Genomic DNA, 12059 nt, shown 5'->3' with positions numbered 1-12059 from the left:
ATGATACCAGGAATCTAAGTAATATGGGCTTGGTAAGAGAGCAGAGCTGCAATTCAAAGTGAATTTTATCTTTGACTGTATTCAGTATTACCACTATATTAAAGAAAATAAAGATGTCTTAAATGTTGCAGACAGATCACAGAAAAAATATTGGAAAAAGAAACAGAAAGGGTAAAGATACTCAATTGTTTCATGGAACAGAAAGAAATGCCATTTTTTTTTCATTAAATATAGGTAATATCTGCTTAAGTAGTTTTATTGTAGTTATGTTCTTCTTTTACATTCTTATTGTATTTTACATTTTTGTATTTATGTTTTTCCTTTATTAACGTACCTTAAAGTTGAAATAATATAGCCTATGAGACTTAAATATCCAATAAAGAGTTTTAAAAAGTTAAATCACTGCATGAGAACAGATAAAAATAATAAAAACATATTGTTATATTTTTCCCAAACATATTATTTATGTAATTAGCCCTACTATAAATTACTACTAATTGCCATTATTAACTAGTCCTATTATTTTGTTTAAATAATAACAGTTATGCAATGGAAAAGCAAATATTACAGAATGATACATAATTTCAAACATCTGTTTTTAAAATTTTATGTTAAAGTAATACATGTATATATTATATATTATATAATTATGTTGGATTTATGTTTTTTGGGGGGTGGAAGGGTCTGGTATGGCTATGTCTCAGTTGGCTCCCTAAAAAGTTGAACACCAAAAGCAACTGGTTCACCAAAGTTTGGGGAAACACTATTTATGAAAAGAATAAAGAATTAAGAGGTCCCAGTGAGCTTCAAGGACAACGTCTGGCTTAACAGATAAAAATGGACGGTTTCTGATAGACAATAATGGCTTATAAGTGATTGGAGGTAACAGGATGATTGCCAATGGCTATTCTTTCTTTTCAGATACTCATTCTTTGGGTCATGAGACTGCTTCTCCCTGAATAATAAAACAATTTTAGCAACACTCAAGGAAGTTATGATTTCCTTTCTGCTGTGAAAAAGATTAAAAGAGGTCATCTCGTAAACCTGAGGCTGGTATACTTCAGATCTTTCATTAACACTCAGGGATTTTGTGATAGAAGACCCTCAGGGGTCTAATGAGGAGTATGTTTTCTTTTTTTTTCTTATTTATTTATTTTATTTTATTTTTTTCGAGACAGAGCCTCTCTCTGTCGCCCATGTTGGAGTGCAGTGGTGCCATCTCGGTTCACTGCAAGCTCCGCCTCCCGGGTTCTCGCCATTCTCCTGCCTCAGCCTCCCAAGTAGCTGGGACTGCAGGCGCCCGCCGCCACGCCCAGCTAATTTTTTGTATTTTTAGTAGAGACAGGGTTTAACCGTATTAGCCAGGATGGTCTCAATCTCCTGACCTCGTGATCTGCCTGCCTCGGCCTCCCAAAGTGCTGGGATTACAGGCGCGAGCCACCGCGCCCGGCCGGAATGTGTTTTCATAAAGGGAGAATATCAACTGGGCCAAATGCCATTGAGAGGCTGAGCAAATTGAAGCCTGAAAATTGACCATTGGGAGTGAATTGGGAGCATCATGGCAGACGAGAGACAGGACTAGATTGCACCTCTGACTTGAACGGACGGAGCAGCCTGTGGAGGCCCCCATCATGAATTTTAGCTCCAGAACGACTGCAGGAATAAATCAGCAAACCCAAGAGGACCCACGGATCCTCTGAAGGAAGCAGAAACACTTGGCTGATAATTGTTTTGTTTGAGGAGGCTGAAGATTGGGCCCCAATCCCTTCTAGTTTGTAGGGTTTCTGCTAAGAAATCTATTGTTAATCTGAAGGAAACACTCCCAAAAATCGCACTAGCTCACTAGTAGTGGATCCAAACCAAGACGAAATCCCTGATTTACCTGAAAAAGAATTCAGGAGGTTAGTTATTAAGCTAATCAGGGAGGTACCAGAGAAAAGTGAAGCTCAACACAAGGAAATCCAAAATATGATACGAGAAGTGAAGGGAGAGACCAGGTGCAGTGGTTCATATCTGTAATCCCTTGGGAGGCCAAGGTGGGCAGATCATTTGAGGTCAGGAGTTTGAGGTCAGCCTGCCTAACATGGTGAAACCCCATCTCTACTAAAAATACAAAAATTACCTGGGCGTGGTGGCATGCACCTGTAATCCCAGCTACTCAGGAGGCCGAGAGGCAGGAGAATCGCTTGAACTCGGGAGGCGGAGGTTGCAGTGAATTGAGATCATGTGGCTGTACTGCAGCCTGAGCAACACAATGAGACTTATTATCCGGGAAAAAAAAAAAAAAAAAGTGAAGGGAGAACTATTCAATGAAGTAGATAGCATAAATAAAAAACAATAAAAACTTCAGGAAACATTGGACACATATATAGATATGCAAAATGCTCTGGAAAGTCTCACCAATAGAATCAAACAAGTAGAAGAAGGAAATTCAGAGCTTAAAGGCAAGGTCTTTGAATTAACCCAATCCAACAAACACAAAGAAAAAAAATAAGAAAGTATGAACAAAGTCTCCAAGAAGTCTGGGATTATGTAATGACCAAACCTAAGAATAACTGGCGTTCCAGAGTAAAGAGAAATCTAAAAGTTTGGAAAACATATTTGGGGGAATAATCGAGGAAAACTTCCCTGGTCTTGCTAGAGACCTAGAAATCCAAACACAAGAAGCACAAAAAACACCTGGAAAATTCATCATAAAAAGATCATCGCCTAGCCACATTGTCATCAGGCTATCTAAAGTTAAGGCAAAGGAAAGAATCTTCGGAGTTGTGAGACAAAACCACCAGGTAACCGATAAAGTAAAACCTTCAGATTAACAACAGATTTCTTAGCAGAAACCCTACAAGCTAGAAGGGATTGGGGCCAAATCTTCAGCCTCCTCAAACAAAACAATTATCAGCCAAGAATTTGTATCCTGCAAAACTAAGCATCATATATGAAAGAAAGATAGTCTTTTTCAGACAAACCAATGCTGAGAGAATTCGCCACTACCAAGCCACCACTACAAGAACTGCTGAAAGGTTCTCCAAATCTTGTCCGGGCGTGGTGGCTCACGCCTGTAATCCCAGCTCTTTGACAGGCTGAGGCGAGAGGATCATGAGGTCAGGAGATCCAGACCATCCTGGATAACACGGGGAAACCCGTCTCTACTAAAAATACAAAAAAATTAGCCAGGCATGGTGGCGGGCACCTGTGGTCCCAGCTACGCAGGAGGCTGAAGCAGAATGGCATGAACCCGAGAGGTGGAGTTTGCAGTGAGCCGAGATCGCGCCACTGCACTTCAGCCTGGGCGACAGAGCGAGACTCCGGCTCAAAAAAAAAAAAAAAAAAGAAAAAAAAGAAAAAAAAATCTCTAACTCTTGAAACAAATCCTGAAAACACATCAAAACAGAACCTATTTAAAGCATCAATCTCACAGGGCCTATAAAACAAAAATACAATTTAAAAAGCAGAAACAAAAATAAAAAAACCCGGGTACACAGGCAACAAATAGCATGATCAATGGAATACTACTTCACATCTCAATACTAACATTGAATGTAAGTGGCTTAAATGCTCCACTGAAAAGATGTAGAACTGCATAATGGATAAGAATTCATCAACCATCTGCTGTGTTCAAGAGACTCACATAACACGTAAGGACTCACATAAACTTAAGAAGCGGTGGAGGCCGGGCGCGGTGGCTCACGCCTGTAATCCCAGCACGCTGGGAGGCCAAGGCGGGCGGATCACCAGGTCAGGAGATCGAGACCATCGTGGCTAACACGGTGAGACCCCGTCTCTACTAAAAATACAAAAAATTAGCCGGGCGTGGTGGTGGGCGCCTGTAGTCCCAGCTACTCCGGAGGCTGAGGCAGGAGAACGGCGTGAACCCGGGAGGCGGAGCTTGCAGTGAGCCAAGATCGCTCCACTGCACTCCAGCCTGGGCTGAACAGTGCAAGACTCCGTCTCAACAACAACAACAACAACAACAACAACAAGCGGTGGAAAACGGCATTTCATTCAAACAGACAACAAAATTGAGCAGGCGTAGCTACTCTTACACCAGACAAAACAAACTTTAAAGCAACAGCAGTTAAAAAAGACAGAGAGACATTATGTAAAGGTAAAAGGCCTTGGCTAACAGGAAAATATCACAATCCTAAACGTGTGCGCACCTATCACTGAAGCTCCCAAATTTATAAAACAATTACTTAATAGCCCTAACAAATGAGATAGATGGCAGCATGGTAACAGTGGGGGACTTCAATACTCTACTGACGGTACTAGACAGCTCATCAAAACAGAAAATCAACAAAGAAGCAATGAATTTAAACTATACCTTGGAAGAAATGGACTTAACAGATATATACAAAACATTCCATTCAACAACTGCAGAATACACATTCTATTCAACAGCTCATGAAACTTTCTCCAAGATAAACCATATGATAGGCCACAAAACAAGCCTCAATAAATTTAAGAAAATTCAAATTATATCAAGCACTTTCTCAGAGTACAGTGAAATAAAACTAGAAATCAACTCCAAAAGGAACCTTCAAAACCATGCAAATACATAGAAATTAAATAACCTGGTCCTGAATGAACATTAGGTGAAAAATGAAATCAAAATGGAAATTTAAAAATTCCTTGAACTGAACGACAGTAGTGATAACCTATTAAAACCTCTGGGAAACAGCAAAGGCAGTGCTAAGAGGAAAGTTCATAACCCTAAACACCTACATCAAGAAGACTGAAAGAACACAAACTGACAACCTAAGGTCCCACCTCAAGGAATTAGAGAAACAAAAACAAAGCAAACTCAAACACAGCAGAAGAAAGGAAATAAACAAGATCTAAATGAAATTGAAACAAACCAAAAAAGATACAAAAGATAAATAAAACAAAAATATGATTTTTTGAAAAGATAAATAAAATTGATAGACCTTTAGCAAGATTAACCAAGAAAAGAAGAGAGAAAATCCAAATAACTTCAATAAAAAATTAAACGGGAGATATTACAGCTGACACCACAGAAATACAAAAGATCATTCAAGGCTACTATGAATACCTCTATAAGCATAAACTAGAAAACCTGGAAGAGACGGATAAATTCCTAGAAAGACGCAACCCTCCTAGCTTAAATCAGGAAGAATCAAATATGCTGAACAAATAACAAGCAGGGAGATTAAAATGGTAATTAAAAAATTACCAGGCCAAGCTGGGCATGGTGGCTCATGCCTGTAATCCCAGCACTTTGAGAGGCTGAGGTGAGTGGATCACCTGACATCAGGAGTTCGAGACCAGCCTGGCTAACATGGGGAAATCCCGTCTCTACTAAAAATACAAAAAATTAGCCAGGCATAGTGGCGGGTGCCTGTAATCCCAGCTACTCGGGAGGCTGAGGCAACATAATCGCTCGAACCCAGGAGGCGGAGGTGTAGTGAACCAAGGTCACACCATTGCACTCCAGCTTGGGCAACAAGAGTGAGACTCCGTCTCAAAAAACAAAGAAAAGAAAAAATTACCAGGCCAGGCACGGTGGCTCATGCCTGTAATATCTTTGGGAGGGCAAGACAGATGGATCACCTGAAGTCAGGAGTTGGAGACCAGCCTGGCCAACATGGTGAAACTCTGTCTTTACTAAAAATACAAAATTAGTTGGGCATGGTGGCAAGCCTCTGTAATCCCAATTACCCAGGAGTCTGAGGCAGGAGAATCACTGGAACCCAGGAGGCGAGGCTGCAGTGAGCCAAGATCATGCCACTGCACTCCAGCCTGGGTGACAAAGTGAAATTCCGTCTAAAAAGACAAACAAACAAACAAAAAAATTATCGACAAAAAAAAGTTCAGGACCAGATGGATTCACAGCAGAATTCTACCAGACATTCAAAGAAGAATTGGTACCAATCCTATTGACGCTATTCCACAAGATAGAGAAAGAGGGAACCCCCCCTAATTCATTCTCTGAAGTCAGTATCACCCTAATACCAAAACCAGGAAAGGACATAATCAAAAAAGAAAACTACAGACCAATATCCCTGATGAATATAGATGCTAAATTCCTGAAGAAAATACTAGCTAACCAAATCCAACAACATATCAAAAAGATAATCCACATGGTCAAGTGGGTTTCATACCAGGATGCAGGGATGGTTTAACATACACAAGTATGTGGGCAATAAATGTGATACACCACATAAACAGAATTAAAAACAAAAACCACACAATCATCTCAATAGATGCAGAAAAAGCATTCAACAATATCAAGCATCCCTTTATGATCAAAATTCTCAGCAAAATTGAGATACAAGGGACATACCTCAACGTAATAAAAGCCATCTATGACAAACCTACAGGCAACATAATCTGAATGGGGAAAAGTTGAAAGCATTCCCTCTGAGAACCTAAACAAGACAAAGATACCCACTGTCACCACTCCTCCTCAACATAGTACTGAAAGTCCTAGCCAGAGCAATCAGATAGGAGAAAGAAAAAGGCATCCAAATCAGTAAAGAGGAACTCAAACTCACTATTTGTTGATGATATGATTGTTTACCTTGAACACCCTAAAGACTCCTCCAGAAAGCTCCTAGAATGGATAAAATAATTCAGTAAAGTTTCTGGATACAAAATTAATGTACACAAATCAGTAGCTCTTCTATACAGCAACAGCCACCAAGTGGAGAATCAAATCAAGAACTCAAACCCTTTTACAATAGCTGTAAAAACAATTAAAATACTTAGAAATACACCTAACCCAGGAGATGAAAGACCTCTACAAGTAAAACTACAAAACACTGCTAAAAGAAACCATAGACGACACAAACAAATGGAAACACATCTCATGATCATGGATGGATAGAATCAATATTGTGAAAATGATCATACTGCCAAAAGCAATCTATAAATTCCATACAATTCCCATCAAAATATCACCATCATTCTTCACAGAATTAGAAAAAAACAATTTAAAATTCATATGGAACCAAAAAAGAGGCCACATAACCAAAGCAAGACTAAGCAAAAAGAGCAAAGCTGGAGGCATCACATTATCTGATTTCAAACTATACTATAAGGCCATTGTCACCAAAACAGCATGGTACAGGTATAAAAATAGGCACATAGACCAATGGAACAGTAGAGATCCCAGAAATAAACCCAAATACTTACAGCCAACTGATCTCCACAAAGCAAACAAAAACATAATATGGGGAAAGGACACCTTTTCAACAAATGTGCTGGGATAATTGGTTAGTCACATGTAGGAGAATGAAACTGGCCTTTTCATGTGGCTTGGGTTTCTCACAGCATGGTGACTAGACTCTGAGAGGGAGTATCCCAAGATTTAGCATTCCAAAAAACCAAGTGAGAAGATGTGAAATTTCATATGGTTTAGCCCTGGAACTGGCACAGTATCACCTCAATGAAATAATTTTGTTATGTCAGCCAAGATTCACTGTGGGAATGGACTATAAAAGGGTGTACCTACTGAAAAATATGCTGCATTGAGGTCAGTTTTTGGAGACTGTATACTACACAAAGTAACTATTTTTTCCTTTGTGGCCTCATCTTTATCCTTTTTGTTTTGTTTTGTTTTTTGTTTTTAGATGGAGTCTCACTCTGTCACCCAAGCTGGAGTGCAGTGGCACAATCTCAGCTCACTGCAACCTCTGCCTCCAGGGTTCAAGCGATTCTCATGCTTCAGCCTCTCAAGTAGCTGGGATTATAGGCGTGTGCCACCACACCTGGCTAATTTATTTGTGTTTTTAGTGTGTGTGTGTGTGTGTGTGTGTGTGGGGTCTCACCATGTTGTCCAGGTTGGTCTGGAACTCCTGACCTCAGGTAATCCTCCTGTCTTGGCCTCCCAAAGTGCTGGGATTACAGGCCGGAGCAGCCACTGCTTCATCTTTTTACTTTGGTCCATGAACCTTTGATTTTCTGCTCAGCTCTACTTGAACTAGGAACTAGTAATTTTCCCAGGCATTCATACCTTTTTAGCTTTGCTTCTGCCAGGACTTGATGGTAAAAATTTTTCCATGCCCTTCTTTATGTGCCTAATTATAGCTTATCTTTAAGATATATTTCAGGTAGCACCTCATCCAGTAAGCCATTCTTGTGCAGATTAGGTGCCTGTATTGGTGATTCTGTACACAGTACCCTGCCATTACACCTATGGAAGAACTTATGAGTAAATCTTAACTCTCAGTCAGAGTTGAGATCTCATGTCTCTATTCTTTTTTAAAATATATTTATTTAGGCCGAGTGCAATGGCTCATGACTGTAATCCCAGCACTTTGGGAGGCCCAGGCGGGCGGATCACGAGGTCATGAGATCGAGACCATCCTGGCTAACACGGTGAAACCCCGTCTCTACTAAAAATAAAAAAATTAGCCGGGCTTGGTGGCGGGTGCCTGTAGTCCCAGACTCGGGAGGGTGAGGCAGGAGAATGGCGAGAACCCGGGAGGCGGAGCTTGCAGTGAGCCGAGATGGCGCCACTGCACTCCAGCCTGGGCCACAGAGCAAGACTCCGTCTCAATAATAATAATAATAATAATAATAATAATAATAATAATTTATTTATTTACTTTTCTTTCTGTCTTTTCTTTTCTTTTCTCTTCAATGTTCTAATATCATAATGATGTGACAAGAACTTGTAGAACTATCAGGTCCCAAAGCATCAACAACCTTGTCACTTGCAGCATGGGCTGCTGATCAGCAACACTGGCCTAACCTGGGAGTTCCTCACAAATGCAGAATACCTAGACCCCATCCTAGACCTACAGCGTTAGAACTCCACATTTTAGCCAGATCCCCAGGTGATTTCATATACATATTGAAGTCTGTGAAACCCACTCAACACAGTCCTTCACTCTTTCCCTTATTAAATTTACAGCTATTTGTTTAATTGACTTTTTTGTAAAGGTTCCGAGGACAACATAGTAAGGGATGCTCATTCATCTCTCTGCCAGTGCTTTCTGCGGTGTCTTCAGCTAGTTCTACCAGGCATTTCTGGCAATCTGGAGCGGCAGCCGGCTGGGCGGCGACGAAACCGCTGCACAGATCCCGCCTCCCAGCACACGCAGTCGGCAGTTGCAGCCTCCAAGATCGCGGTGCCACCAAACCAAGCGCCGGACGCGGTGGCGCGCGCCTGTAATCCCAGCTCCCCGGGAGGCTGAGGTCGGCGGATCGTGGGTGCTCGGGGGTTCGGGGCTACGGCGCTGTGTGGAGCGGGCGTCCGCACCGGGCCTGGCACCAACATGGGACTCCCGGGGGAGCCCGGGGGTACCAGGTTGTCTAAGGAGGGGGGGACCAGGCCCAGGCCGGACACGGAGCAGGTCAAACTCCCCGTGTTGGGCGGCGGTGGGACCGCGCCTGCGAGCAACGCCTGCGGTTCCGCCCGGGACCGACGAGACCCGGTCTCTTTTAACTTCCCTTTTCAGGATTTCTTTTTAAAAATCAACAGCATTATTTTTGCATACAGAAGACCACGTGAGTTCACTGGTGGGACTGGTATATGCTACCTTTTGCTCGATCTTCCTTCCCCCCCCCCCCCCCCCCAGGGAATAGTGATTCAGTCAGTGAGAGCCGGAAGAAACTCGTTAGTGGCTTATGATCTTGGAAATTTCTCAATGTTGCGTTCTTCCTTTCTTCAAACAACAAGACAGTAGTCTGTATTGCACTTTGCAAATGAAGTTGCATAAGAATTTAACAAAGATTATTCGCTTGGCCAAACTTTAGTCAGGCTTCTGAATCTTCTGCTAGGCCCATCTATGCACTTCTTTGTAACGTCCAGTTTTAGCAAAGAACACTGCCAAGTCCGTTTAGCAAGAACCCCTATATCATCTATGTTTAATTGACCTCCATTTCTGATCAGGCTCCTCATTTCTCTCCACCATCCCCCAGATGATTGATGTCTGATTACCTTGGCCTGTCTTCAGCAAGAATCCTGTTAGGTTTGTTTAGCCAGAATTTCCCTTACCTCTGAGGTTTTCTCTTAGTCCCGTCCACTGACCGTCACACACTGCTCCTTGGCTATAAATTCCCACTTGCCCATGCTATATTCAGAATTGAGGCCAATCTCTTTCCCTTATTGCAAGACCTCCTTGCAGTGGTCCCTGCCTATCCCGATAGTCCTGAATAGTCTTCCTTACATTGCTTTAAGAAGTATCACTAAATAATTCTTTTAAAAAACAAATTGCATGGCATGACAACTTCATAATCTAAGACAGAGATTTGGAAAAGTTTTGAACTTCCAGCTTTTTCAGGAACTTCTCACATAAAAACCTGTACACAAGTATTCTTTTTTTTTTTTTTTTTTTGAGACGGAGTCTAGCTCTGTTGCCCAGGCTGGAGTGCAGTGGTGCCATCTCGGCTCACAGCAAGCTCCCCCTCCCGGGTTCAGGCCATTCTCCTGCCTCAGCCTCCTGAGTAGCTGGGACTACAGGCACCTGCAACCACGCCCGGCTAATTTTTTGTGTTTTTAGTAGAGACGGGGTTTCCCCATGTTACCCGGGATGGTCTCCATCTTCTGACCTCGTGATCCGCCCGCCTCGGCCTCTCAAAGTGCTGGGATTACAGGCGTGAGCCACCGCGCCCGGCATGTACACAGCTATTCTTACCGGATTGGATAAAACACCGAAAGAGACATTTCACCGAAGAAGATACACAGATGGCAGATGAGCACATAAAAACGTTTTCAACATCCTTAGCATTAGGGAAATGCAAATTACAACCACAGTGAGATATCACTATGCATCTATCAAAATGACTAAAATTAAAATAGTGGCAACAACCAAATGCTGATGAGGCTGTATACATGTAGGTGGGAATGAAATGTAGCTGTTCTGGAAAACAGTTGGCAGTTTCTTAAAAAGTTAAATGTGCAAGTACCATACCACCCGGCAGCTGCACTCTTGGACATTTATCTTGGATAAACAAAGATTTATATTAACACTAAAACCAGTATACAAATGTTTATGGTGGCTTTATTTGTAAAAATCAAAAGCTGAAAATGACTCAACTTTCCTTCAGCAGGTGAGAACGTTCAAACTGGTAAATTCATACCACAGAATACTATTGAGCAAGAAAAAAGAATGAACTGTTGATGCTGAACAACCTAGATGAATCTTTAGAGAATTACACTGAGTGCAAAATGCCAATCCTAATAGGTTACATAATGTATCATTCCATTTTTATAACGTATTTGAAATGACAAAATCATAAAAGTGAAAAAGATTAGTAGTTGCCAGAGGTTGAAGCAGGGACAGTAGGGAAGCGCGTGTGGCTGTAAAAGGGCAATAAGGAATCCTTGTGGTGATGGAAATGTTTTGCATCTTGACTTTATCAATATCAATATCCTGATTGTGATTTTGTACTATAGTTTTGCAAGATGTTACCATTGGGGGCAAGCAGGTAAAGAATCTCTCTGTATTATTTCTTATAGCTGCATGTGAATCTACGACTACCTAAAAATTAAACATTTAATTTAAAAAAAGACCAAAGTCATTAACATTGGAGGGACGGGGAGCTGAAAGGGAACAGTGAGAGAGTATGGAGAAAAATAATGGAGAGTCAAGTTGTTACAAGAGATACAAAGAAATTGCTTAGGTAGATAGGGCAAAAGAGTCCTCGGCAGAACTTCTCTTCTAACAAAAAGCAGCCCTAGAAATTATTCCCTTTCTGACAAAGAGCAGCCTGAAAGATGGAGCTGCAGACATAGATAAGGAAGCTGGAAACTTGAATGGGGGAAAGCTGGCAGCTGCACCGACAGAAAAGGTCTACCAGAAGGCCAGGCATGTCCACCATGAGGCTCCACCTTCCATTTTTTGTTAGCATGTGTATAGTAAGAAAGAAACGGGCAACATGGAGAAGCTCAGGCAGAGAACTCACCTGCATAATAACAGATTGGGGTGAGGGCTGCCAGAGGTTCACACCCTATGCAGTTGGCACACCTGGTCCTAACTGGGTTTTTCGTGCCCTGTGTAGGTCAGACGCCATCTCCCCACTAGCTCATCTGTAAAAACCCCTGCATTTCACCACATTTCAGCAACCCATTTTTCCGGGACCGCTCTCTGTAG

The sequence above is a fragment of the Macaca mulatta genome, chromosome 4 (assembly GCF_049350105.2).
Source record: "Macaca mulatta isolate MMU2019108-1 chromosome 4, T2T-MMU8v2.0, whole genome shotgun sequence".
NCBI classification, from domain to species: Eukaryota; Metazoa; Chordata; class Mammalia; order Primates; family Cercopithecidae; genus Macaca; species Macaca mulatta.
The sequence above is the reverse complement of the archived record's forward strand: the minus strand, read 5'-3'. Positions refer to the sequence as shown.